Raw genomic sequence first — 26672 nt, 5'->3', positions numbered from 1 at the left:
GCAAGTTCATCTCCATAAGCATAATTCATATTGTCATCTTGGCCACAAGCATAGCAAGCATCATCAAAAAGGGATATTTCAAACAAATTCAAGGGATCATAGCAATCATCATAGAAATCATCCTTCGGTAAGCACGAAGGGGAATTAAACAATGTATGAGTTGAAGAGTTACTCACATTAGAAGGTGGGCATGGGTAGCTAATCCGCTCTTCCTCCTTTTGTTCTTCGCTCTCCTCATCATCTTTTTCATCCAATGAGCTCACAGTTTCATCTATTTCTTCTTCCATAACTTCCTGCAAAATATTAGTCTCTTCTTGAACAGCGTTGACTTTCTGCATAAAAGCATTAATATAGTAATTCTATTCATAATTTTCATAGCAATATCCAAGTATAGCAAGATTTTTTCGGCCTATAACCATCATCATCAAAAGCTTCATTCTTTTCAAACAAAGCTTCAATATCATAGGCAGCCTTAAAAGCAACAATTTCTTCTATTTGTTCCATATCATAGTAATCATATATACCATAGCATAGGAAGCTAAGGTTTTATTATCATTAAATTTGCATGAAAAGGGGAGGTGTGGAGCCTCCATCCTAGAGCAACAAATAATATCATATCTCAAGCATAGATTCCGGGCATACCAACGCAACATAATGAATTGATCCCATAATAGTTTCCCTTTTTGGGTCGAGCGATAATCCCTAAAGTATTCACGTTGATCCAACGTGTCTCCCATTATAAAGTTGAATGGGGCTTTCTCAGGATTATCAAAGTAGTACATAATATCTTTCGCATAATGAGAATCGAGGGTTTTAGGAGTTACCCCATCTTCATGAGTAGCAAGCACAGCTAATTTTTTTGGTATTTTGTGTTCCATATCCATAACTAAAGATAGAGAACAACTTAGAACAGCAAATAAAAATTACTTAGTGATAAAGCAAACAAGCACATACGAGAATATTCACCCCACGCTATGACTCCCTGGCAACGACTCCAGAAAAAGGTCTTGATGACCCGCAAGTATACGGGATAGTTGTAGCCTCTTTCGGTAAGTAAGAGTGTCGAACCCAACGAGGAGCTAAAGGTAGAACAAATACTCTCTCAAGTCCTATCGGCCACTGATACGACTCTACGCATGCTTCACGTTCGCTTTACCTAGAACAAGTATGAAACTAGAAGTACTTTGTAGGTGTGATCGGATAGGTTTGCAACAAATTAAAGAATGCATAAATAAAAAGTAGGGGCTGTTTAGATAAAGATGCAATAAAGTAAATATAGCGAGTGTGGAAAAGAGGTGGTAGGAGTTGTGGAATTGTCCCTAAGCAATTGACTATGTTACTAGACCGGTAATCACTATTGCAATTCTATTTGAGGGAGAGGCATAAGCTAACATATCATCCCTTACTTGGAATTCTATGCACTTATGATTGGAACTCTAGCAAGCATCCGCAAATACTAAAGATTCATTAAGGTAAAACCCAACCATAGCATTAAAGTATCAAGTCCCCTTTATCCCATACGCAAACAATCTACTTACTCGGGTTTGTGTTTCCGTCACTCACGCAACCCACTATAAGAGAATCATGAACGTATTGCAACACCCTACAGCGGGAATCCCTCACGCTTGCGCGACACGGAGGGAACCATAGGACAGCACCAATAATAAAACATGCAACTCAAACTAATCATAGAAATTCATCAATCACCGATAGGACAACCTAAATCTACTTAGACATCATAGGATGGTAACACATCATTGGAAAATAATATGAAGCATAAAGCACCATGTTCAAGTAGAGGGTACAGAGGGTTGCGGGAGAGTGGACCACTGGATATAGATGGGGGAAGGTGATGGAGACGTTGGTGAAGATGATGGAGGTGTTGGTGAAGATCGCGGTGATGATGATGGCCCCTGGCGGTGTTCCGGCGCCACCGGAAGCAAGGGGAGAGAGCCCACCTTCTTCTTATTCTTCCTTGACCTCCTCCGTAGATGGGAGAAGGGTTTCCCCTCTAGTTCTTGGCTCCCATGGCGTGGGAGGGGCGAGAGCCCCTCCGAGATTGGATCTATCTCCCTGTTTCTGCGTTCTCAGATTCTACCCCTTCACCGTTTCCTTTATATCTGGAGATCCGTAACTCCTATTGGGGTGAATCTTTCTCCTAGATCTTTCTCATAAAATTAGCTTTCTTGCGCCAAAAGAAGAGCATCAACTGCCTTATGGGTGGACCACGAGAGACCAGGGCGCGTCTGCGTCCCTGGGGCGCGGCCCCCTGTCTTGTGGCCACCCCGGACACTGTTTCGCGTTGATTTTACTTCCCAATAATCATAAATATTCCAAAAAAATCTCCGTCCGTTTTTATCCCGTTTGGACTCCGTTTGATATTGGGTTTCTGCGAAACAAAAAACATGCAACAGACAAGAACTGGCACTGGGCACTGGATCAATATGTTAGTCCTAAAAATAGTATAAAAAGTTGCCAAAAGTTTATGAAAGTTGAATAATATTGGCATGGAACAATCAAAAATTATAGATACGATGGAGACGTATCATACCACACCATTGACCGCGAGGAAAAAAGGAAGACACTGAATAGTGGAATCGTCACTGAGGGGTCACATGATCGTGAGATCATTGACTTCTATGGTCAGTTGAGAAGCATTGTAGAGTTGCAATACAACTCTAGTGGAGGCATCCATCGCTCGGTTGTCTTATTTCGCTGTGACTGGTTTGAGCTTGGTAGCAAGAAGAAGAGAGACTCTTTTGTCAAATATGATGGCCACTTCAAAAGCATCAACACTACAAGGTGGTAGTATAAGAGTGATCCCTTTATTCTAACAACACAAGCAACAATGGTGTTTTATCCCAGACACTCTTTGGCACGGAAAGTGGCGAGTTGTGCAAAACTTTGAGCACAGACACTTGTGGAGTGTGACTGAAACTGAAGTGGAAAAGGGCCCCGGTGGTGGTGGACTAACACACTAGGATGATGACTCTATGGAAGTTCCGTTGCAAGCTGATGATGACTCTATGGAAGATCCGGTGCAACGCAGAGTGCAAAGGGATCGGAACATGTGCTCGTTGATGCTGCAACAGTTGAAGGCATCAAGAAAAGAAGAAAGGTGGTAGCAGATGGACATGAGAGCGAGGATGAGGAAAATATGACTGATCATACTATGCTGCAATATTGTAGTGATGATGAGGAAAACATGAGTGGGCATAGAGTTCCTTGTTTTTGTATCGACGATGATGAGTAGCGAAGGTAAATTTTGTCTCCTTGGTGAGCTAATGCTATTTTATCTCCTTGGTAGTTGTCGTTGATGTGATCCTGATGTAGTTTTTGTACTACAATTGTCTAGGTACCAAAATGCATGAGACTGTGTAGTGATGGAGAGGCAGATGATGGTTGAAGATACAATGCAAAATCATGTAGTTTTGGTGATCATGAAGTTTTGGTGATGGAAGATACAATGCAAAATGAAGATGTTGTTCTGGTGAACTGAAGATGCAAAGTGATGCTCTAGTAGTGGTGATGTAGTTTTGGTGAACTGAAGATGTTGTTTTTAGAGCTATTTTTTTGAACTGAAGATGTTGTGGTGTAAAATGTTGTTTTTTCGAACTGATTAGTTTTGGTGATCATGTAGTTTTAGTTGTGATGTAAAAGTTTACAAAATGATGTGATCCTTAAGTTATTTTGAACTGAAGATGTTGCTTTGATCAACAAAATTCAGTTTTGGGTTTGATCATGTAGTTTTCAGAGCTGTTTTGGTCAGAACTGAAGATGTTGCTTTAACTGAATTTTTCTCCAACTGTACATGGGCGCGGCTCATTTCACTGTGAGCAAAACAATTTGCGCGAGCGGGGACTCGAACCTACGATTGTGCACTCATTTCACTGTGTTTCTACCAGTGGGCTAGGAAGAGGCTACTAGTCTTCTCCTCTATGCCACCTCTTTTAAAATCATCGAACTAGTCAAGTATCAAACACACACCTCGCTGACAAGTGGGCCACTTGACCCACTCGCTGACAAGTGGGCCATTTTGCTACTCTACCCAAGCTACCAAAAAATATGCGCGTAGCCAAAAAATTTGCACGAGCGGGGGCTCAAACCCCATGACCGAGCGCTTGTTTCAACATGTTCACTAACACTGAGCTAGGAAGAGACTTTTGGTTATGTACCCAAACGAAACTACATGTGCTGGAGAGAGTGGCTGTCTCTCAAACAAGTGGACCCTCCTCTCCCACAACTGTCAAGTGGACCCTCCTCCTCTCATTTCCCCATTCTTTTCCTTCCTCTCCCATTCTTTTCCTTCCTCTCCCGCAACTCCTTCCTCTCTACCATCGCCACCGCCGCCGCCGCAGCTCATCTCCCACGACCACGGCCACCGCCGACCGCCGGAGGTTTGAATCCGCTGCCTTCCTCTCCCGCAACTCCTTCCTCTCCTGATAGGTTAGGGTTTTCTGCTACTGTTTATTGGATTCAATTAGGGTTCGAATGGATTAGGGATTAGATTCGGTTAGGTTTCTTGCCACCGCAGTTTGGAAATTAGGGTTCATACCTAGGGTTGTAGCAGATGCTCAAGCAGCAGATACCTAGGTTTCATACTTATGGTAGCAGCAGATGTTTGATTATATTTCTTGCCATCGCGGGTATTTGTAAATTGGCCCTGTGAAACTAGCTGTGGGGAAATGATTGATTTCCTAACTTTCTTTCTTGGTCAAGCGGGACCTAGAAGTGCTAATTAATTTGCATATATGCTCTGGATTTCATGTTACTGTTAATTAGGCTCTGCTTTCCCATATACACTGGTTCCTCCAAATAATTGTGTTCATTATTCAGGCTCTGCTTGCTACTTAATTATGGTGGAACTACTTAGAAAGTAATGTTGTAATGTTGTAATGCCATTATATGTTGTAATGTTGTAATGCCATTATTTGCTCTGGATTTAATGATCCTAGGGTACCAGTGTTTGTTCCTCCAAATATATGTTCTGGATTTAATGTTGTAATGCCATTCTCCTAGGTACTACTTAGAAAGTAAGCATTTTGTAGCTGATCGAGTACTTGCCAACAAACTTAGGGTTGCAGCAAATACCAGTATTTCTGTTAGATTACAATGTCGTTGATGAAAGTCTATGTGTATGTGTGGTTGAATTATGTGGAGAATGAGACTGTTGTTGTTGGTGGTGGTCACATGATGATGTTGTTGTTGCTCTGTTAGATTACTATGTTGTTGTTGTTGTTGTTATTCTTGTTGTGTTTACCTGATGATGTTGCTGTTGCTTTTCAGAGAAGTGAGATGGCTGGCTTGGAATGTTTCGAGTTCTTTGAGATTGTAATAGAGAAATCTTGCAGTAGGCAGGTATTATTCAAGACAATATCTCCCCTTCACTCATCTCTTCATCATCACTCTGATATCTAGTGCTTGATTGGCACAATTAACCACTGCTTGACCCTTGCTGCAGAGGCTGCCTGACAAGTTTGCGAAGATGCTCGCTGGCCGTGAGCCCCACATAGTGAAGCTGCGGGAGGCCGGCAGCGGGCGTCGCCGGCTATGGGACGTGGTGGTGGTATTCAAAGGCGAAGGCCACATGTACCTAGGGCCCGGCTGGGAGCATTTCGCTCGCGCCCATGAGTTGCAGCTTGGGCACTTCCTTGTCTTCCGCTACGATGGCGACGCCATGTTCACCGTGAAGATGTTCGACAACACCATGTGCTGCATGTACTACCAGCACGACGACGATGCCAGTAAGCTCTCTGCCTCTTTTCTTCCTATCCTTTTGGCTTCCTCTACCAGCACGACGACAACACCATGTTCACACTTTGTTGCATTTGGCCAGGCAATGGAGCAGTAGCAGGGATGAAGAGGAGCAGAGAGGGCAAGAAGAGGAGCAGAGCAGGGATGACGAGGAGCAGAGCGGGGATGACGAGGAGCAGAGCGGGGAGGTGCAGCCTATTCTGGCTGATGACGACCTTGCTGTGGTGGTGGCTAACGACGACCCTGCTATGGTGGTGGTTGACGATGACCTTGCGATTGTGATGCCTGACACTGACCCTGCTATGGTAGCTGACGACGACCTCGTGATTGTGGTGCCTGACGCTGACCTCACGATGGTGGTGCCTAACGATGACCTCGCGATGGTAGCTGGCGATTCCATAGCTAGGCGACAGGACCATGCCAATTGTGGTAGAGGAGTACATCCGCATCGGCATTCGCCACTTTGAGCGCATCAGGAGGACGAAGGAGAATAAGGAGAAGAATGAGTGAAGATGTTAAGAAATCAAGTGGCAATGTTAAGTGGCAATGCCAAGCTTAGTTTTAATCTTGTGCATGCTTATGGATACTCAAGTATGAATATTCAGTTTCTTAATTATGAATATTCAGTTTTGTAATTGATGGGAATTGATATTTTGTGCATGCTCATGGATGAAAGATGAAATTATGGGTTTTTGTGCATGCTCATGTATGAAACAATATAAATTTCATTTTGTGATTGTCAAAAACATGTTTTTTCATTAAGATTGTTCATTAAGAATCAACAACATTATGAAACAATATAAGTTTCATGCTCAAGTATGACAGTGTCAGCTAAATATGGTTTTTTGTGAAGAATCGACAACAGATTTGCATGACTCAAACCCTAGCCATGGATGGCCGCCGCGACGAAATCGGTCTGTTTTTTAAAACACCGTAAAAAATTCAAAAAAACCAAAAAAATGGGAGACCTCCACGTCACATCATCAAATGTGGCCTACCAACTAGCAAACATACTAAACTTGGAATACCGACATTTTCTTGAAAAGGTGTTCTCAAAAAGGACCTACCATGAACGAAAATTCATGGCTTTCAAGCCAAACTAGCAATGATATGGCTGCATCCGTTGAATAGTTTTTGATAATATGCCCAAATTTGGCGCATGCCTACGTCTTGTGATGGCAAACAATGTTGCTAAAGCGAGGTTCCAACTTGGTTCACAAAAAATACCATTTTTTATTTTTTGAATGCTAAAGACATGCATTTTTCGTGAAGCAGCTACAAGGAGGGTCACCCCAAACGGTGCCATTCCATGTCTATCTCAAAGTAGACCCTATTTTACAGACAGTCGCCAAAAATCATGTATTTCTGACCCTCATAGCTACTCCCGGCCATTTGGACCACCTTCGGCAGATTCAACTAGAACCAGCTGGAATTTGAACTGTGGGTCCTGCATAGCTTGCCTGTTATTTTTGCCAAAAATCATTTTTAGCTTCACAGGTAGGCATTTCATCAAAGAATCGACAACAGATTTACATGATTCAAACCGTAGCCACGGAAGGCTGCCGCGATGAAATCAGACGGATTTTTTAAAACACCGTAAAATATTCAAAAAATGGGAGACCAACGCGTCACATCATCAAATGTGTCCTACCAACTAGCAAAAAAATACTAAACTTGGACACCGACATTTTTTGAAAAGGTGTTTTCAAAAACGACCTACCATGAACGAAGATTCATGGCTTTCAAGCCAAACTAGTAATGATATGGCCGCATCCGTTGAATAGTTTTTGATAATATGCCGAAATTTGGCGCATGCCTCCGTCTTGTGATGGCAAACAATGTTGCCAAAGCAAGGTTCCAACTTGTTTCACAAAAAAACCATTTTTCATTTTTTGAATGCTAAAGACATGCGTTTTTCGTGAAGCGGCTACAAGGAGGGTCACCCCAAGTGGCGACATTCCATGTCTATCTCAAAGTAGACCCTATTTTACGAACGGTCGCCAGAAATCATGCATTTCCGACCCTAATAGCTACTCCCGGCCATTCAGACAACCTTCGACCAATTCAATTGGAACCGGGTAGAATTTGAACTGCGGGTCCTCCATAGCTTGCCTATTATTTTTGCCAAAAATTATTTTTAGCTTCACAGGTAGGCATTTAATCAAAGAATCGACAACAGATTTGCACGATTCAAACCCTAGACACAGACGGCTGTCGCGGCGAAATCGGCCGATTTTTGAAAACACCGTAAAAATTCGAAAAAAAAGTCAAAAAATTGGGAGACCTCCACGTCACATCATAAAATGTGGCCTACCAACTAGCAAAAATACTAAAATTGGAATACCGGCATTTTCTTCAAAAGGTATTCTCAAAAACGACCTACCATGAACGAAGGTTCATGGCTTTCAAGCCAAACTAACAATGATATGGCCGCATCCGTTGAATAGTTTTTGATAATATGCCCAAATTTGGCGCATGCCTCCGTCTTGTGATGGCTAACAATGCTGCCAAAGCGAGGTTCCAACTTGTTTCACAAAAAAACCGTTTTTCATTTTTTGAATGCTAAAGACATGTGTTTTTCGTGAAGCGACTACAAGGAGGGTCACCCCAAACGGCGCCATTCCATGTCTATCTCAAAGTAGACCCTATTTTACGGACGGTCGCCAACAATCATGCATTTCCGACCCTCGTAGCTACTCCCGGCAATTCGGACCACCTTCGGCCGATTCAGGTGGAACCAGCTGGAATTTGAACTGTGGGTCCTCCATAGCTTGCCTGTTATTTTTGCCAAAATTCATTTTTAGCTTCACAGGTAGGCATTTCATCAAAGAATTGACAATAAATTTGCACGATTCAAACCCTAACCACGGACGGCCGCCGCGACGAAATCGGCCGGTTTTGAAAACATCATAAAATATTCAAAAAAATCAAAAAACAATGGGAGACCTCCGCGTCACATCATCAAATGTGGCCTACAAACTAGCAAAAATACTAAACTAGAAATACCGACGTTTTCTTGAGTTATTCGGTATGATTTTAACCATTATTTCTACAAAGTTTACAGAAAAAGACCCTGAATTTTTCTGCCTCCAAACCTCTAAAATATGGTGAAAAATTCCCTCCCACCCCACCAAATTTTCCCTCCTAGCACCAAATTTTCCCTCCCACCCCACCAAAATTCCCCACCACTTCTCTCCCAGTACCATGCGAGACCCACCACCCCTCTCCCACTAAACACGCGGGATCCCTATTCCCCTCCCCAAAACTTCCCCATTCCCCTCCCCTCTCCCCGACGAACCCTAGCTTCTCTCTCCCGTGCTCCATGCCGCCACTCGCTCCCCTGCTCCGCACCTTCCCACTCCCTCCCCTGCTCCACGCCCCCCCCCCCCCCCCCGCCCCACCGCGTCACGTTGCCCTACATTGCCTGCATCGACTACAACGACGACAACGGCGGCTACATCGACGACGACGACGGCTACATCGGCAACGACGGCGGCTACATCAACGATGGAGCGATCGACGACGACCACGGGTATATCATCAACATCACCCCCCTAGGTACTTCTCCCCTTGATCCATCTCCCCTCCTTTGGTGGATCTATCTCCTCTCTGGTGGTTCGGTCGATCCCCCTCATGGGTTAGGATATTCTAGGGTTAGGATCTCCTGGTGGTTCGGTAGGTTCTTGTTCTTGGGGTTAGGGTTAGGGTTCATGTTTTCCCACCTGGTGGTTCATACGATCCCCTTCTGGTAATCCTCTTAGGGTTCGTTCGTTCATCCTTGGGGTTGGTAAGCCTTTGGTTCGTTCGTTGTTGGAGTTAGGGGCTTGATGTTGCTGCTGTATATGTGATCATGCTTAGAATGGATACAAGTCTTCTTCTCCTTGATTAGTTCCTGTGTAGAGTATGTATACGCTGGAATAGAACTCTCTCTCTCTCTCTTTTTGGGTAAATGGCATGAATTTTGGTTATCTAGAGGTTATATTTTGGGCTTATCTGAATATTGTTGGGCACCTGATAGTGTTGTCACAGTACCAATCAAATACTGTAGACCATTGTGCTATACTAATACTAGTACCAGACATTGTCAGATTTACCACATGATGTATATGTGATCATGTGGGGACTGGGGAAGGAAAGAGAGCGTGGGGTGGGCTCTATATGTGCTCTGCTTAGATGTAGTATATTTTCTCTGCTGTATATGTGCTCTGCTGCTGATGTATATCTATGTGCTTTGGTGCTCTATGTACTGTTGTGCCATGGCAACTTGGGGCGACTAATCAAGCCAAGTCGCTGACTCAAGCCAGCAAGCCACTAGCCATAGCCTTGGCGACTTGGCTTGACTCGGCGACTCAAAAACCTTGCTCCAATTTCCTTCCTTGCTTGCTTGTTTCTGTCAGTAGCACTATGCTTGTTTCTATCAGTAGCACTTCCCATGCTTGCTTGCTTGTATTAGTAGCTTTTTATGCACTTTGCTTGCTTGCAACTAGGGTTTGGATCAACATGTACTTGATTGCTTGTAACACTTTTGTATCAGTAGCACTACTGGGGTTTGTAGCAGTGTTCTTCTTTTATGATATGCACATGAAGCTTGTGTTCTTCCTTCCAGTGAACAAGAAATGCTTAGTACTTATTGTGGTATTGGAATTCCTGGTGTGTTAAGGCAGTATGACTAGTTTTAATATATACTAGATTGGTTCTAGATAATTTTGGGTGTTGTAAAATACAAGGTTGATTCTAATTGTCGAAATGTCTTAACTTGTGTCATCTAGTCTGTAGCCATTTTGGTGTGTAGAGGCAGCATAATCAATAGTTGAGTATAGTTTTTTCATCTGTTTTTGTACTGCTGCAACTATAGTTGTTTCATGCTTTACCAGTGGCAACATCTAGTTGTTTTGAAGGTCCTCATGATATACTCATCTAGCTTGCTGTCAGACTGTCTAAGCATCTGTACATGACACCAATTCACTATTTCATGTTACTTGCTTGCTAGCATACATGTTGCTTGCATGCATACATGCTTAGTTAGGGTTTCCATCAGCAGTACTTGCTTGTATCAATAGCACTTGGATAAGAAGCTACTTGCTTGCTTATTAATTAGGGTTTGTATCAATAGTACTTGCTTGCTTCTCTTCAATTTCCTTCATTGCTTGCTTGTTTCTATCAGTAGCTCTTCGCTTGCTTGCTTTCTTATATTAGTAGCACTTATGCACTTTGCTTACTTGCTACTAGTGTACATGCATGCTTGTTTAGTGCACTTACATGTTTGCTTTATTAATAAGACTACGTCATTGTATTGCTGATCCATCAAGTTTGCTTCACATGTATTACATGTATGTGCATGATGGTCCAAATGCTTTCATTTATTGATACAAGTGCATCATTTTACTTTATCCCTGTTGTATCTGATTGTTGTTTATTCTATTTTGCAAGCACCACCTCAAGATCATCCATGGCAAGGATGACAAGGTCAAACATGAGGCCAACCGTTGGTATGCAACTTGCCCCTTGGGGTTATACTGTCAGTTTTATAAAATTTGTGTCTGAATATGCTAAGTGAAATGTATTGCTGCAATCTGAATAAGCTGGCTTAATTGTTCCTGTGTGATGTTAGTCTTCCTTACCTGAATAACTAGGATTAAATGATAATAAAATCTCATAAGAAATGTTTGGCTGTCTGTCCATGCATTCCAAACATTCACCTAATAGTTACGTTTCCTTTATCATGCAAAGAAGAGCCACTCACCCAGTACGAGAAGGTTAGGGCTAGAAATATCATGAGGAACAATCGGATGTTCCAGTCCCTTGGCATTAGTGCAATAGCATCGATGATTACGAAAACAAATGATGTACAAGAAGGTAGAAGTGATGAGGTTCAAGGAGTTATCAATGATGACCCAGAGTACAATCCTAAGGAGGATGAAGTTATTGATGTAGAGGAAGTGGATGATGTCGTAGTGAAGAAGACTGTTAAGGTGCAAACTCTGTCTTGCTTGGAGGGTTGGGGTTCTTTTATGCTATGTGTTTCCTTGTGCTCACATATTTCTCTTGTGATCTAATGCTTTTTTCCATGTTGTTTATACGAGGCACTGAAGGAATCTAGGACGAAGAGCCTGGTGTTAAGAAGACAGTCAGCAAGAAGAAGAAGAGCTCAGAAACATCTGCTACAATGCCTCCAGGAAGGGTGATGGCCCCAGCTCCAGGACAAACGAAGAGGATCCTGGAACCTGATGAACCTTCCCCCGATAGAGTCACAAGGCAGAAAGCAAAGATGGCGACTGAAATGGACCATCAGGAAAGTCTGTTGCGCACGGACTCTGAGACCTCGGTGCAAATGGGTGATGAGTTGCCGCCCATGGATGAAGGAACCACTCTCTCCATGGATGGAAGTGGCACTGTCTGCCTAGATGAAGGAGGAACTATCTGCATAGATGAACCAGGCACTGTCCATATAGACCTCAGCCCTGTTGCACCTTCTATTGACAGGAATGTTGTCTTCAATGAAGAAAAACAACAGCTTGTGCTTCAACCAGGCAAGTTGACCTTTGCAATGCTCTCTTTTACTAGTGCCTTTTCCAAATGGAATGATCATGTATGCTTTTGTCGATTCCTGCATCTGTCGATTTCTATTCTAATTTATGAGTTCGATTTCATTTTCAGATGCAATGACTACCAACACTAGACTTAGAAAGGGCAAAGGGCTAGAGAGATTCACCAAGTCGCTTGGTAGCAAGGTGCCTATCCAAATTGCCGAAGGGATGAAGCGTCCAGAGAAGCCTCTGCACGCAGCAAAGCTTGCTTCTGAGTGTGGACTCATTGCAAGAAGCCATCTGCCGGTTCTTCCTCACTCCAACCTATAAAAAAATGCTAGTTTATTGAAGAACTACATTGGGAAAGTTCTTGTAAGCTACTTGTTTCGTAGTTAATGTGCTATCTATTTTCTGTTACACCTATGCATGATCACTAATATTGTTCCTACCTTGTTTGCTGTCTTGGTAGGAAAATTTTGAGATGAACACGGACTCGGAGACCATCAAGACCGCGTGCAAAGATATTCTGTAGAAAAGTTCAAAGAACAGACGCTATCAGATCAAGAAGAAGTATTTTGATACCGTAGCCGCAAACAAAGTCAGCATCAAGTCTCCGGTGCTAGATCTGACGGACGGTGAAAGGCAAGCTCTGGTGGAGATGTGGTGTACCCCAAGACACAAGGTTTCTCTCTGCTTTGTTTGTTGCTTTATGTTCTGCACATGATATGCTAGTAGTAGATCATGCTGACAGTATGCTTTTTTAGGAAACCTGTGTGTCGAACAAGATGAATCGAGAAAAAGTCATGTACAATCAAAGAACTGGTTCCAAGCACTACACATCACACATTTTTGCCACCGTGAGAACTTTTCTCTAGAGACCTTACCGTTTGATCCTCGTTGAATAACGTTTCTGATTTTCGCTGAATAACATTTTGATTTTTGTTGAAAAACATTTCAGAAAGAAGAGCGTAAGGGTGAGGATCTGTCTGCGATTGACTTGTTTAAGGCCACCCATAACAGCAAGAAGCACGGGTTTTCGGAGCCAGTCAAGACTGCTATAGTAAGTCACTCCATGCTTTGTCCAGCCAGTTCAAACTTTTGTCTAGCAACCTCAGCCCTGTTTGATTCACAACCAGCTTTGAGCTATTTGATGTTGTTTGATGCTTTGATGATTTGATGTTGTTTGATTCGGAGCCAGTCAAGAACACACGCTATGTTCCATGCTTTAATGATTTGATGTTGTTTGATAGTTCAACAAAGATAACAGAACTTCCTGTAGCTATTTGCTGCATTTTTTATGATATGATGAAATTTGATCTGAATGTTAGTTTGATGATCGGCTCACTCGGGAAGCCATCTTATAAAGAACCACCATTCTAGGCTTAATGAAGCGATCATATTGTTCCAATTGCATGTCTCTAGGTCACTAGTCATCATCCTCTTGTATAGATTTTGTGTGCTGGTTTGGTTACTTCAAATAATCCATTTGTGTGCTGGTTTTGTTTCTCTTGCTTGGTTTGGTTTGCAAAATGTGAAATAGATCTCCCACTAATGCCTATCATTTTCCTCCATATGCTAGCTTGATATGGAAAAAATGAAGGATGCGACGGTACCAGAAGGTGAAGAGTCAAAGTCTGTTGTTCAAATTGTTGAAGAAATGCCCAAGACCGAAATCAAGCAAAGCACATTCCTCAGGAATGTTGGGCTCCAGTCATCTAGGAACAACTCCGGCAAAGCAACTGATGAAGTGGCTGCTCATGTTCGTGATCTTGAGCAGAAGCTGGAGAGGTCCGAGCTTCAAGCTGAAGTGATGCAAGAAGAATTGGTGGCAATCAAGATGAAGGCGGAAGAATCTGAAGTTGCACGCGACAAGGAACTTGAGCTGCCGCGCAAGAAGTCTCAAGAGCAGGAAGAGAAGTTAGCCCACTTGATGGCTCTCTTTGGAGCTAAGGTAGTTTGATGGCTCTGCAGTTTGTCTTTGAACCTCTTATGCAGTTTGTCGTAGTTTAGATCTCTTTGATGGTTGTGAACCTGTGAAACTGGGAGCATTTTGTTGCATTTTGTTGCATTTTGCTGTTTGAAACTGGGAGCTGTGAAGTTATGTGATCCTGGGAGCTGTGAAGTTATGTGAACCTGTGAAGTTCTGTGATCTTATGAACCTGTGTTTATTTTCTGTGAAGTTATGTGGATCACTTGTGCACATGGGCTTTGCTGTTTGAACCTGGGCTTGTGGATCACTTGTGCACCTGGGCCTCGCTGTTTATAGTTACGCAAAATAAGAACCTGGGCTCTAAAAAGGCCGAGGCCCAAACTAGAATTAGACTAAAAAGGCTTGGGCCTAAAAAAAGAGTTGACCGTAAGAAAAAAGTTCATAAAAGGCTGCATAATAGAAAATAAAAAGGCCAAGGCCCAAATTCGAACTAGACTAAAAAGGATGTGGCCCAAAACAATAGTGGACTATAAAAAAATATCAAAAAAAGGCTCCATTCCCAGAAAATAGAAGGGCAAATTATTGGGCCAGGCCCATGCAGATAAGCAAAATAAAGAGAAAAAACATTAAATAGGCTGAATTATTGGGCTTGGCCCATGTAGACGGCTGAAATGGACCGGGTTGATTCTATGTTACAACCTTTTCATTTGGTCGTAATTCTGTCACGTCAACTTGCCACGGTGGATCTGACGTGGTGTGGTCGGATTGCTAGTGACCAAAATAATTGGTCGTTAAATCTACGACCTTTTTTGGTCATAAACGTCTATGACCATTCCAGAAGAAAGGTCGCTAATTTCAGTTTACGACGGCCAGCTTTTGACCTTCTATTGGTGGTCACAAGTTGACATATTTCTTGTAGTGAAAGCCGCCCCAACCATGCAACACGTTGAACCTAATTAACAAGAAAGAGAACTGGGTCCTTCCTGCCAGTGGGGGCCCAAGGTCCTCCTCGCCTCCATGGCCCAAAGGCCATCGGAGATGAGGCGGACCAGCGGTCACGCCGACAGAAGGAGGAGGAAAGTCTGGGATTTTTTCTTGTGGGTGGACCGCTTTTGAGCTTATAGTTGAGGTTGTGCACATTTCTGGTATAGGAGAGCTTTCATATATAGCCCTAGATTTACCTAGGCATCACCACACCATAGTACGCGATTATGCCAATGTTGTCGAATCAAACACATGGAGAATCTGAAGCTGGAGGGTCAGAGTGTCCACAACCTCATCAATATCAACCTCTGCGGCAAATTCAAGGGTCGGTATCATGAAGCAAAGCAGTGGCGAAGCTAGCAATTTTTCAAAGCCTGGGCATACTTTAATCTAAATTAACAAAGTACTCCCTCTATGACTAAATATAAAATGTTTGTGCAGTTTTATTTAACTTCACAAACATCTTGTGTTTAGTTACGGACGGAGTACTTGACTATGGTCTATATAATGAATAAATATCATGTAAATATGACCACCAATGTATTGTAATCCTAGATGTACAAGACAATGAGATATTGTTACAAATAACTTGCGAAATATCATCATATTATGTATGACCCGAAATAGAAAAGAAATGCAATATCCATTGTTCAAGTGCATGTTCACACTACATGTATAGGATCTAAGAGGTAAAATATCACTTAGAAACTATTTAATTTTGCATTGAAAGGTAAAAACATTTGCGACAATGAAGCATCTTAATAAAATGTTAATTATGCCTAATCAAATATCTAGTTTGAAGCTTTCTGGCCTAAAATCGTCTACAATAGCATCATCAGCAAAAAGATATTAAAAACCAGCTCTCTTTCACACGCCGCACACAGTCACCGTCTCATCAGTCGCATTCTTTAGCAGATTTGTTTTGGTGCACTCATGTACCATATTTTTTAGCGCATCGTTCTGTACCAGACTTTCTTTTAGAACATGTCCTATACCAAATTTTTGGAAAAGTAAATGTTATGTACCAGATTTTTTTTAGGGGTAAATACTCTATACTAGATTATACAAAAGCAAGTGCTGGCTCCTCTACCCTTTTTTTTTAAGATTGGATCCTTTTTTTTGAGACATTGAAGATTGGCTCCTGTGTGGTCCAAGCAATCAGATTAAGGAAATATAGGCCTATGGCGGTGCTGCTAAGGAGTAAGGCCCAAGAGTCAGGGAGTGGCCTAGCTGGCCCATTTATGAATCGAATCGTCCTTTTCAGCTACAACGATTTTTGCCGCATTGGAACCCCGTGAGAATCTCTACTCTTTTTTTTGACGGAAAGAATCTCTACTTTTAATGGAGCAGTTGGTAGTCTCAGTTTCACGGTTTATTTTCGTCCTACCTTCGTCTGGTCCCTCCTCCCACCTCCCAGTAGTCTCCTCGCATGCCAAAAAATCGAACCAACCCAATGTTGTACTCCCCTCGCAGGCAGGCAAGTAAATTGAATGAAAATAAATCGACGAACGAAAACCAGCAAAAAAATCGTCTTGGACTCGCAACGTGCGATCGAGCGAGCGAAGCCTCGAGGGTAACGTGCCCTCAAGCGACGTCACACCAGATCCCTTCGTCGCCGCCCTCGCAATCGCATCCCTTCGCCGCAGCCCTCGCACATCAAGCCGCCGCCGATCCATCCCTTCGCCGCCGCCCTCGCACATCAAGCCCACCAAATTCTTCTGCATGTGCCACCGCCTCCTTTGCGAGGACGCCCCGTCATGGGTCTCCATCGGCGCTACGATAGATGTGGCCTCCCTGTCGCCGACGCTCCTGATCCACCCGTCATTGACCCCCTCTGCATCAGTGATCGGTCAAGGCAGGGGCGTGGCGATATGCATGTACGACGGCCGGTGCCCGCTTCCGTGTATCCTCCGCCAAGGGTGTCGTATATATCTCAAGGAGGTCCTTTCAGTCCTTCCCGGCGACGACCTCGAGCCGGGATTCCTCCTCCCACAGATCCAATGATCCATGGCTAGATCTCAAGGAGGAGGGCGTGCGGCGATTGCCACAGTTGGTGCCTGCACTGGAAGGTCTCCGGCGCCTGCTCCAACAAGATCCAGCCGGACCCGTCCTGCGTCTGCCATCCCATTGCGGTAATAAATCTCAAGCTATGTCCTTTTCCTTGAGTTGAACTACAGAACCCGTGTTGTGTTAGATCTTGCTGAATGTCTTGGCAGATATATGTGCTGCTCCTGTTGTGCATTTGCTGGGTAAGCCGCTGCTTGTGCAAAATATGCCTACTGCTACCCGGGATCACATTACCCAGAGGAGGAAGGAGCTGCGCAAGGAATCACTGCCAGAAGACTCAATACGAGTTTGAAGAGTCCTGGACTCCAGGCCAAGTTCCGCAAGGAAGCAGCAATGCGAGCTAACCGAGGGTTCAGACTGATGTGCGCTTTGATTCTCGCTGGTTCATGATTTTGACCCAACCTACTGTTCCTAGAGGCCTAACGCACGGTCGATCCTCTAATGGGTGGAGCTGGTTCAGGTACCACGAGCACTCTCCGCGACAAGCAGGTCCCAGTTGTATAAATTCTAACTGCTACTACTATCCGTACTGTCCCCGTAGCAAAATAAGTTTATCTGATACCTCAACGGCTCACACTTCTGCAAGTCACCCATTTATTTAGTGTTGGTCTGGGTAATTTATCAAGTTGTTGTCTATACCTTCATGTTTTTCCTTGTGAAATATCTTCATGTTTTTTAGATTACATAAATATTTGAACGCTGGATTTTTGTATGTCTCGGTTTCCACATTGTGAAACTGAAAGCTATTATCATCAGAAATAAATATAAATTTCTTTTGTTCCTATCGCGTGTTTAATCCCTCCGTCCTAAAATAAGTGCCGCTGATTTAGTACAACTTCAGCGACACTTATTTTGGGACGGAGGGAGTATAGTTCTTTCCCACAAACAGTGCTATTTCAGTCTTTGAATCTAAATCATCTTCTAAAGTTCTGATAAACTCTGATCACCACCTTTATGAATATGCTACACAAATTGAAGATACTAGTCGTCAACCCGTGCATCTGCACATCTGCACGGGCTAGCACTTCTAATATTAAATATGACAAAGTGTGTACCTATTACAAGTGTTGGACAATAATATGAAAATATTATAATTGATTGTTATTATTCTATTGGTAGATAACATGGTTATTAATTCAAAAGTTGTTGCATGCATCATGTATTTGTTACATATAATTTTCTATTAGGTATATAATCAAGAACCCTGTTGTAGCATATATGTTCATTCCCTTTTGCTACCTGAGAAACAAATATCTTTGTTTTGCCTCCGAAAGACGGTCAAATTTATCTTAATAGCAAATGTGAAACTGTATCCGCAAATATACATAAGAGATTCTATTTTCTCATACCTTCATGAGCCATACATTATTCAGATTTTAAGTTTTCATCTCAACCAATAAATTCTTTCAAATTTTCTTTTATGATTAATAGAGTAGTGGAAGTATGTGATAGATTATTCGGACTTAAGTTGTGCGTACCCAAAAAAACTGAAAGAATTTCTTTTATGATTGTTCCTGTTTTTTTAATACTTTATATTCCTACTAAACACATATATATCACATACATAATCATATATTTATATGAGATCTTCCTGGCGAATGATACATCAAGATTTTATTGGTTACTGTAAAACTACAGAGTTTTACAGATGTATTAACAGGTGTAATTTTCTTTTTCTGATAAGGCCAAAATAAAGACATGCATACACGTAAGTAATAGGTATTAGCAATCCGCACCACGCGAAGAAGATCATGTGCATCCGTCTAATTCATCAATCGCAAGCATGTCATTCAAAGTAGTATGTCTAACAAAAAAAAGAATAGTATTGTGTGCGTACGTAATAATAATAATCAATGCTAGAGCTCATTTAGCATCTAGCGGCGTACAGGAGGAGCTCCTTATGCTAATCGTACACGCCATCACTTCATGATATGAGCCAGCAGCAGGCGGCGGCCATGTAGAGCAGTCCATAGTGATTTTGATCGGCAGAATATGTTTTTCGAATAGGCAGAGTATTTTATTGATGGAGGCTCTTATGGGTAATTAGCAAGGTCGTACTGATTTATTTCATTTTTTCATCGGACCTATTATGGATGGAGGCTTTCCCTTTTTTCGGACATGGGACTTTACTTTTTATTTGATTGAGGGAATGTATGGATGATTTATTTGGTTTGTATACCACCAATAATATTGGGCGTGTCATATGCTGCGACGGGATCATATGCGTTACCCAAGTTTTTTCCTTTTACATAAACTGCTCAAACGAATAGCGTAATTAATTTCCATGATTGGGATTAATAAGACAAGTTGAAACGTGGGTTTTTTTTTTAATTCAGCCGGGTCACTTGGATTTCTTTCTCCTTTTTACGTTGGACTTCTTCTGCATGGAGAGAACTTGGGAAGGGCGGGTCAGACGGAAGCTTTCCTTTTGTTAAGACGTGAGGCTGTCCTTTTTTTATGAACAAATAAGAACTTTAAAAGGTGCGCGTAATCAGTGGGGTCGTTTAGATTTCTATATCCCTTTTTACGTTGGACTTTTATGGAGAGGCTTTCCTTTTTTTTTATGTAAGGCGATCCTTTTTTCATTTTGATTGATGCGGGTAATCAGTATTTTTTTTAGGGGACGGGTAATCAGCTGGCCATGTGGATTTGTTACTTCTGCACGGAGAGAACTTGAAAGGTGGAGGTCAGATTGAAGCTTTCCTTTTTTTGACGTGGGGCTGTCCCTTTTATTTTGATGAACATATCAGAATGGGAAACGTTTGGAATCAGCGCACCGGCCGAATGCTCGGCCGGTGCCCCTCGCTCGCTCGCTCGTTTCCACGTACGCTAGGTGGGCCTCAAGCGATTTTTTTTTCTTCTGTGCTTCTTCTTCCTCGCGCAAGCACCTTCCCATGGAAGCATGTCCCCTCCCAACTCCCCCTCCTCCCGAGCTGCGACTGGGCCACCACGACCTCCATCGCCGGCGTCCAGGCTCCCCTCGCCGGCTGCCATGGCTGCCTACCGCCATGGCCAGATCCATCCCCTACCTTGAGCCTTCACGCAGGCGCATCCCCTCCCCCCCCCCCCCTTCCCCCTTCCCCCTAGGCTGCGGCTAGGCGACCACGACCTCCATCGTCGGCGGCCAGGCGCTCCCTCTCCGGCCGCCATGGTTGCCTGCCGCCATGGTTGGATGCACCCCGCGTATACTAGTGTTGCAACCGTCACCTAAACCAGGTTCAACAGCCGTTGAAAAAAGCTTCAACCATAGACAGAAAAGCTTCGATGGAACTGCACAACAAGGGGAAGTTGCAACCGCAGTTGGATTTGTTACTACTGGCGAAGTTTTTTGCTACATCCATCAGGCGGAGCTGCCACCTCGCGATGATGACAACGACGATTTTTGTTGCAACCGTAGTAGATTTTTGCTACTACCGCAGAAGTTTTTGCTACATCCATGTAAGGCGGAGTTGCGACCTCGCGAAAGACGGCGATGGTGGTTGATGTTTGCTGCAACCATAGTAGAATTTTGCTTCTACCGGTGATGTGTTTTGCTACATCCATGTAAGGCGGAGTTGCGACCTCGCAAAAGACGGCGACGGTGTTTGATTTTTGCTGCAACCATAGTATTTTTTGCTACTACGGGTGAAGTTTTTTGCTACATCCATTCAAAACGGCATTGATTGACTGACGGCCGCCGTCGACATAATTTCCTGCAGCGAGCATCAATGGCGAGGGCAGCGGCCGAGCTACAATCGTCGCCGTCAAGAGCTGCAACGCAGGTGGAGTTGTTGCATGGGAACTGGCGATGAGGACAGCCGGCGAGGGCGGGGACCGGCGACGAGGACGGCCGGCGAGGGCGGGGTCCGGCGGCGACAAGGAACACCGATAAGGGTGGGGACCGATGACCACCGGAGGGGACAGTAGGCGCGGCGCCGTGCTCCCCCGAACGGGACATGCGGATCCAACCAACTCCCCGAGGAGGAAGAGAGCTGGGGGCGATTCATTTTTTTTCCCGCTTGGATCCAACGGCCCCGTGGCCTAAATCGAACGCCCCAGGTTGGACCGGCCGAAACTTTCGGCCGGCGCACCGGCGCCTATAAGCGTCCTATGAGGATTATAACAGTTTTGCTATTTCACATCTAGATGTGAAATAGTTATCTCACATCTAAGTTTAGGGCCGCCCGATCTTATTTCTGTTTAAGATTCGCGCAGCTTGTTCAAGATTCGCGCAGCTTGCTCGGCTCGCTCGCGCTCGCTGGCGTCGCACGCGGCAGCCCGTGTCCAGTCAGAAGGTGCGGCAGCCACTGTCCAGCCCGTGTCGGCCTCTTGTCCCGCCTGCCGTTGTGGGCTTTTTTTATTTTTTGTGGGTCTCCCGTTTTTTTCTTTGTGGGCTTTCAGCCAGGGAAAATAAAAACTGTTTTTCTTTCAGGGAGGAAAGTCTGTCTAGTCGTTCAATGTCTTTGTATAGTTTCCTGCTACCTGCCAATTGTTTGGTTTTTTGTCTCCCCGGATGTGAATGAGCTGACCCATGAAGGGATTTTTTACTAGTTTTGGGAGAAGCTTCCAACCCTTTTTTTGTCTTTTTTCTTCGGTTTTTCTCTTTTTATTTTGTTTTTGCCTTTTCGGAAACTCGTGATTTTTGTTGGTGTCTCACATCTAAGTCCCTCACCGTTCGTTCCACAGTCTTTTTTTTCATGCGAGCCCTTGATTCATGTAGTTTGCCGCGTCCATTATGTGCTCGCGTAGTTGCCGCGTCCGTTGTGCTCGCATCGTTGCTGCGTTTCTTGGGCCCGTTATGTCCTTAGTCTTTGTTTGTTGGCCTGTGTTCCCTGCGTCAGTGTGTGGGCCTGTTTTTTTTCTTTGTCCCCGATCATTTCATGTCCATCTGAGTTGTTCGACCACCTCAAAAAAATGTGAGTTGTTCGTTTGCCTTTAAAAAATGTGAGTTTTCGTGATTCTCTAAAAGAAAACTATTATAATTTTTTGAATTTTGTTTTTTGTACAAATCAGACTGTCAAGGCGGAAGCTGCGGGTTCGAGCCCCGTCAGTCCCGAACTAGGGTTCTGACTATTTGCTAATTCTCTCCAGATGATTAATTGTTGTACGGTTCATGTATTTTGTTCTGTCTGGTGCGCGTTGTGGCTTTTGCCCTCCATTTGTCCAGTCGAAACCTTTATACTAAATTGCAAAATAGCATCTAGATGATTTTTATGATGTCTCATCTAAGTTTTTTACCGGTTGATTTAGTTTTTGTAATTTTTATGCAAGCGCTATCCCGCCTTGTTGGTCGATGTTTTGTTTGTCGCGCATCCTTTTGTTGGTCGGTTTGGCTTCACACTTTTCTGCCCATTATTGCGTCGCGCTGACAAGCCATTTCGCTACGTTATTTCTAGGCCACGACGTAGAATTAGAAAAGACAAGAACAGCGAAGGTCCATTACGGTTGTTACCTTCTCTGTTCATTTTCATATTGTCTCCCATTTCTTCTAAGCTTTATCAAGATAAAATTAGCAATGTTGCATTGAGTTGTTGTCCATCGGATCTTGATGTTGTAATTTAGTGTAAATTTTTTATCTTGCACGTCGGCCAATGTATTCCTCTATCGCTTTGTTCCCTTTTGTTGATGTGTCGTCCCTTCCGTGTTGTACATATGTTTTTTATTCGGCATTTTTTGCAAGCGTTCTTGAGTGCTCATGTCATTGGGCAATGTCGTAGAAGTCAAAGAGGTAGGTTATGCACTTGTCCCGGTTGCAAGTCTACCTTCAGACTCATAACTGGGTCCATATTTTGTTTTCCATCCTGGTTGCAAGTGCATCTTTTGCTCGTAACTCGGCTCATAGTTTGTAATTGTTATAGTGGCAAATCCACCCTCTACTCACAACTCGTATCGTAGTTTTGTGTAGCTGTCCCAATTGCAAGCTCACCATTGACTCGTAACAAGGCATGTGGTTTATTTTTTGTCCCAGTTGCAAGTCTACCCTTGGCTCGCAATTAAGGTCACAATTTGTAGTTGTCCCACTTTACAAACTCACCGTTGACTCGCAACTCACATCATAGTTTTGTAGAGTTGTCCAGTTACAAGTCACCCTTGATTTCGCAACTAGCTAGGCCCTATTTGTTTTATCCTCGTTGGAAGCCCACCCTTGACTCGCAACTTGGCGTGTGTTTTGTCTTCTCATCTTAGTTGCAAGTTCACCCTTGACTCGCAACTGGGATTGTAGTTTGTTTGATCCCAGTTGCATGTCGACCCTTGACTCGCAACTAGATTCATAGTTTTCTTAGTTGCAAGTACACCATCGACTTGCAACTGGCCTCACAGTTCTCCCTCTTGCAAGCGCACCTTGGACTCGCAACTAGACATGTCTTTTGTTCTATACTCCAGTTGCAAGTCCACTTTGACTCACAACTGGGTCCATAGTTTGTTCCATCCCACTTGCAGGTCGACCATTTACTCGCAACTGGGCACATTGTTTCATAGCTGTCCTAATTGCAGGTCCATCCTCGACTCTCAACTAGGTTAATACTTTTTAATTTCAAATTTGTAAGTTCACCCTCGACCCTAACTAGGCCCATAGTTTGTTGTTGTTCTAGTTGCAAGTCCACCCTCGACTCGCAACTGGGCCTCTATTTTGTTTTTCATCTTAGTTGCGAGTCCACTCTCGACTTGCAACTGAGCTCGTAGTTTGTTGTTGTCCTAGTTACAAGTCCACCCCCGACTCACGGGAGGGGGTTGTTTTGTAGTTGCCCTAGTTGCAAGTCCACCATCAACTCGCAACTCGAGGGGGTGTTGTTTTTTGTTCTTGTTTCATAGTAGTTGCAATTATACCCTCGACATGCAACTAGGGGTTTTTGTCGGCCCAGTTGCAAGTCCACCCTTGACTCGCAACTCGGGATGGTGTTATTTTGTTTTCACCCCAGATGTAGTTTGTAATCATCCCAGTTGCAAGTCAACCATGTACCGGAACTTGGGAGGGTGTTGTTTGTTTTCACCCCAGTTGCAAGTCCACCCCGACTTGGAACTCGAGGGATGTAGTTTGTAATTGCCACAGTTGCAAGTCAACCATGTACTCACAACTCGGGAGGGTGTAGTTTTGGAGTTTCCCTAGTTGCAAGTCCACCCTCACTCGCAACTCGGGGGGGGGGGGTGTTTTTTTCGTCTTTCATAGTAGTTCCAATTAGACCCTCGACCTGCAACTAGGTATTTCTATGGCCCAGTTGCAAGTCCACCCTGATTTGTAACCCGGAGGGTGTTGTTTTGTTTTCACCCCAGTTGCAAGTCCACCCTCGACTTGCAAGTCGAGAGATGTAGTTTGTAATCGCCCCAGTTGCAAGTCAACCATGTACTCGCAACTCGGGAGGGTGTTGTTTGTTTTCACCCCAGTTGCAAGTCCACCTCCGACTAGCAACTCGAGCGATGTAGTTTCTAATCGTCCCCAGTTGCAAGTCAACCATGTACTTGCAACTCGGGAGGGTGTTGTTTTGTAGTTGCCTAATTTAAGGTCCACCCTCGACTCGCAAGTCAGGGGGGTTCTTTTCTTTTTTTGCTTCATAGTAGTTGCAATTAGACCCTCGACCCTGAAACTAGCGGTTTCTATCGGCCCAATTGCAAGTACACCCTCGACTTGAAACTCGGGAGGGTGTTGTTTTGTGTTTTCACCCTAGTTGCAAGTACACCCCAACCTACAATTGGACATGTATTTTGTTTTTCATCCCACTTGCAAACCCACGCTCGACACACAACTGGGCTTGTAGTTTATTATTGTTGCATTTGCAAGTCCATCCTCGAATCGCAAATGATATGTTAGTTTTGTGTAGTTGTACGAGTTACAAGTCTGCCCTCAACTCGCAACTAGGCTCGCAACTGAGCTTGCGGGTGTTGTTATCCCAGTTGCAAGCCAACCCTCGACTCGCAACCGGGGCTCATAGTTTCTTTTTGTCCCAGTTGCAAGTCCACCCTTGACTCGTAACTGAGTCTTTAGTTGTTGTTGTCCTAGTTGCAAGTCCATTCTCGAGCCGCAACTGAGCCCTGTAGTTTTTTTGTTGTCATGGCTGCAAGTGCACCCTTGACTCGCAACCGGGTCCACAGTTTAATGTCTGCCCCAACTGGCAACTAGTCTATAGTTTTGTCTTTGTTGCAAGTCCAGCAGCTTGGCCCGTAGTTGTATTTTATTATCCAGTTGCAATTCCACCCTGACTCACAATTGACCCGCGTTGGTGTTGTACCAGTTGCATGTCCACCCTCGACTCGCAACTCGGCATGCAATTTGTTTTCTTCCTAGTTAGAAGTCCACCTAGACTCGCAACTAGGGTTTGTAGTTCTTTTTCTTTTGTCCCACTCACGAGTCCACCCCCTACTCGTAACTGGGGCCCATAGGTGTTGTTTTACCAATTGCAAATCCACCCTCTACTTGACTAGCAACCGGGGGAGACCCCATAGTGTTTTTTCATTCAACATTCTTATGTAAACTAGGGGGTCATTTTTTTAGTGGTTTGGTGATCGTTATCTCAGCACACAACGGATCATAGTTCAACTATGGTTAACTAGCATATACATTCTGGGTACACAAACACATAAGCAAAAGCATTCGGGGTATTTTGTTTGAACCTCACTTTTCCCTTGTCTCTATTTGTTTTTCTGATGTTTTTTATCAACAAACCTCATTGTCAGCAAGAAGTTAAAGTTGTATATATGACATGCCCATTCCAAGGCCCTGTAATGATGATCCTGCCCGCATTCAATGTTTATTGCGAAAAATTATACCAATGTCAATGTTGAAGATACTTTGAACATTATTTTCTTCTTGTCTTTTTTGTTTGTGGGTACACTCATCGATGTTTCCTGCTGCAGAACAGGGTTAAGTAACTAATAAGCTAGACCAAATGAGTGAACATGGTAAATGGTTGGTACATAGTCAAAACAACAATTTGTTCCCAAACAGAAAGTTCAGTATCTAGAAACAGAAGTTGTTTTCTACTTTGGTTCACTTTTTTTTTCAAGGGCCTTTTTTGTCATAGTTTCACAACACATTTTTAACAATGATCTTTTTTGTTTCCCCACAAGGTGCAAGCATGTGAGAATGGAAGCAGGGAAGCCCGATGAGTATTTGTGAAGGTGGATGTCATATCAACAGTCTCCCAGAATTTTTAGATTGATCAACCTACAGATTGTTGTGGCAGGCAGAGAAGTGAGGAAAATTTCATCAATGTTTTTTTGGGTTTGTTTGTTTCACACACTGACACTGATATTTTTTTTGTGTTTTTTAGGCCCTGTGGTGTTAGCCTGGTAGTTTAGATTGGAGGCTTTTTGTTTTTTGCAAGGTGCCAAGGTGGCTACATGGACTATCTAACTTTGTTTGTTTATGAAATTTGTTAGAAGCTTGACAGCAATGTCAGTCTATGTTAGCTAACATTTTTGTTTTGATGCCTGCT

This window comes from Triticum aestivum, chromosome 3B, assembly GCF_018294505.1.
Source record: "Triticum aestivum cultivar Chinese Spring chromosome 3B, IWGSC CS RefSeq v2.1, whole genome shotgun sequence".
NCBI lineage: Eukaryota > Viridiplantae > Streptophyta > Magnoliopsida > Poales > Poaceae > Triticum > Triticum aestivum.
Note: the sequence above shows the minus strand (reverse complement) of the source record.